This window comes from Ochotona princeps, chromosome 1 (genome assembly GCF_030435755.1).
Source record: "Ochotona princeps isolate mOchPri1 chromosome 1, mOchPri1.hap1, whole genome shotgun sequence".
In the NCBI taxonomy this organism is placed as follows: Eukaryota; Metazoa; Chordata; class Mammalia; order Lagomorpha; family Ochotonidae; genus Ochotona; species Ochotona princeps.
The window spans coordinates 99,686,813-99,689,562 of NC_080832.1; the positions used below are offsets into that span (position 1 = coordinate 99,686,813).

The following is a 2,750-nucleotide window of genomic DNA, read 5'->3' on the forward strand; positions in this document are numbered from 1 at the left end:
CCTTTTAAATTTTCTAACCTCATTGTTCTGCATTATTGAACATAGACAATCACCATCTCATTCAGTAGTGAAGTATGAATGTTATTCATTGTCCTCTTTGTTAATAATGTTAATAGTGAGTGAAAGAAGCTTGCCATTTGGCACATTAGACAAGAATCACGCAGCAGCTGATACCGAAAATCCAATGACATAGAAATTGAATTATCAACTCACATACTTAAAAATAAATTTGTTATTTTACACTATAAATATCACTGCTATTTATTAAACATGTGTCTATCTTTTGTTGGATAGTCTTGGAAGCAAATTTCAATTGTTGAGGTTCTGTGAAAGGGTTTCTCTGTTGCGATGATCACATTTAGAAGTCAACTTGAGTAGGTTTTTGGTTCAGATTTTCAAACAAACATTGCTCCAGGTTAAAGTAACTTTCAAATGTTATTGACATCTATCATCAATGAACTTTATGTCAAAGAGACTATTTTTGTAATCTTAATATGCCTAATCCAGTCAGTTGAAAAGAATTCCAACAGAACTGACATTTCTCCAAGGAGGCAAGAATTTTGTCTATGGACTGCAGTGCCAACTCTTGCCTGAATTTCTAGTCTGACCTTCGTAACATTTTATACTAGTGATTTTTGAGTTGCTCAACTTGTCCCCCAGATCAGATAAGCCAATTCTTTAAGAAATGAACCATAACAAATAAACAAAATCAAAAGAAATCCCGCCTTGATGTTTTGATACTGCTGTTCATGCTTATCTGGTAGAACCTTGACTTACGCACTTACACAACTAGAGCGGGGAGTCCTTATCTACTCTAGCTTTTCTCACATTTGCAATGGCTCTATATAATACCAAAAGAAAATGATGAATCTGATGCTATAAGTGAGAACAAAAATCTATACAATTAGATAGAATTCCTAATGAATATCATCACAAAATAACTTCTTATGTAATATTCTTGTATTAGATTTTTGCTATACATTATTAGGAAAAGAAAACCACCTCCACCTATGGATGGAATTGTTAAATCACATTTTTACTCAAGTATATTTTCTGTTCATACTCAATTCACATAAAGTTATGTTTCCCATCTATCCATCAAATATTGAACTACGTTCTGTGGCCATATCTTTTATCAAGGCACTCAAGGAAAAACAGATGTAAAATGTGTCACTTTACAATGATGTGGCAATGATTATATTAAATTTATTTATGAAAAGCTGTATTTCCATAAAGGGTAGAATAATCAACTTTCTGTAAGTTACAAGAGAAAGGATGAATTTGAGGGTGTTGTCCATGAACTGATGATGCAAAGGTAGAAAATTAAGCTTGGACATTGAATTTAAAGATTTCCCAGGAGACACAGAAGTTATTGTATGAAGAAAAATTATAAAAACTGTAAAACGCTGGTGCAGACCTGCGTGTGGGGCAGGCAAGGAAGGACCCTGAAGACAAACAGCCGCTGCCTGGCCAGCCGCCATCTCTGGGCCTGCGTCTGAGTGTCCATTGCCGTGGGCTCGCTCCGACGCCTGAGTATTTCAAAGATCCACCTGCAACCATGAATAGCTAAGAGTACTTCAAGTGTGAACGATTTGGCCACTGGGCCAAGAAATGCCCTACTGGAGGAGGCCATGGTCGTGGAATGAAAAGCCGTGGCAGAGGTGGCTTTACCTTGGATAGAGGTTTCCAGTTTGTTTCCTCGTCTCTTCCGGACATCTGTTACCGCTGTGGTGAGTCTGGCCACCTTGCCAAGGATTGTGATCTTCAGGAGGATGCCTGTTATAACTGTGGTAGAGGTGGCCACATCGCCAAGGACTGCAAAGAGCTCAAGAGAGAGCAAGAACAGTGCTGCTACAACTGCGGCAAACCGGGCCACCTGGCTCGTGGCTGTGACCACGCCGATGAGCAGAAGTGCTATTCATGTGGAGAATCTGGACGCATTCAGAAAGATTGCATCAAGGTGAAGTGCTATAGGTGTGGTGACACTGGCCACGTAGCCACCAACTGCAGCAAGACCAGTGAAGTCAACGGTTACCGCTATGGCCAGTAGGGGCACCTTGCACAGGAATGGACGGTCGAGAGCACGGCCCAATTAGTTTCCTTCGGCGTCCCTCCTTTTTCTGATTGATGGTTGTATTATTTTCTCTGAATCCTCTTTACTGGCCAAAGGTTGGCAAGTAGAGGCTCCTCTCGGGCCAGTGAACGTTACTTGCGGTGTAAAAGGAGGAAAGGGGTGGGAAAAAAAGACTTCCTGCATTTAACTACAAAAAAAAAAAGTTTATGTTTAGTTTGGTAGAGGTGTTATGTATAAAGCTTTGTTAAAGAACCCCTTTCCGTGCCACTGGTAAGTAGGGACTGACGAATGGAAAGAGTGGAGTCTGACCGGTATGTCCATGCTGGGCTTCCCATGTAGGAGGTAAAACCAATTCTGGAAGTGCTTATGAACTTCCATAAATAACTTTAATTTTAGCATAACGATGGCCTTGGATTGTCTGACCTCAGTAGCTATTAAATAACATCAAGTAACATCCGTATCAGGCCCTCATAGAACATACAGTTGAGTGGGAGTAAACAAAACAAAGACAAAAAAAAAAAAAAAACCTGTGAAACGCTGACATTGCTAGAGCATGGTTACAAAGAAGTCTTATAGCAAATGTTGAATAATGAAAAGTCTTGACTGATGGGCTGGAGTTTGTTTTGCTTTCTACTCAGAAGTGGCTGTGACTGTCCAGAGCTGACGATCAGCTAAG

At 40.0% G+C, this 2,750-nt stretch overlaps 1 pseudogene; it reads left to right on the forward strand.

The window, feature by feature from the left end:
* Positions 1-1,558: 1,558 nt before the first annotated feature.
* On the forward strand, positions 1,559-2,282 carry LOC101518954 (CCHC-type zinc finger nucleic acid binding protein-like; annotated as a pseudogene).
* Positions 2,283-2,750: the final 468 nt, after the last annotated feature.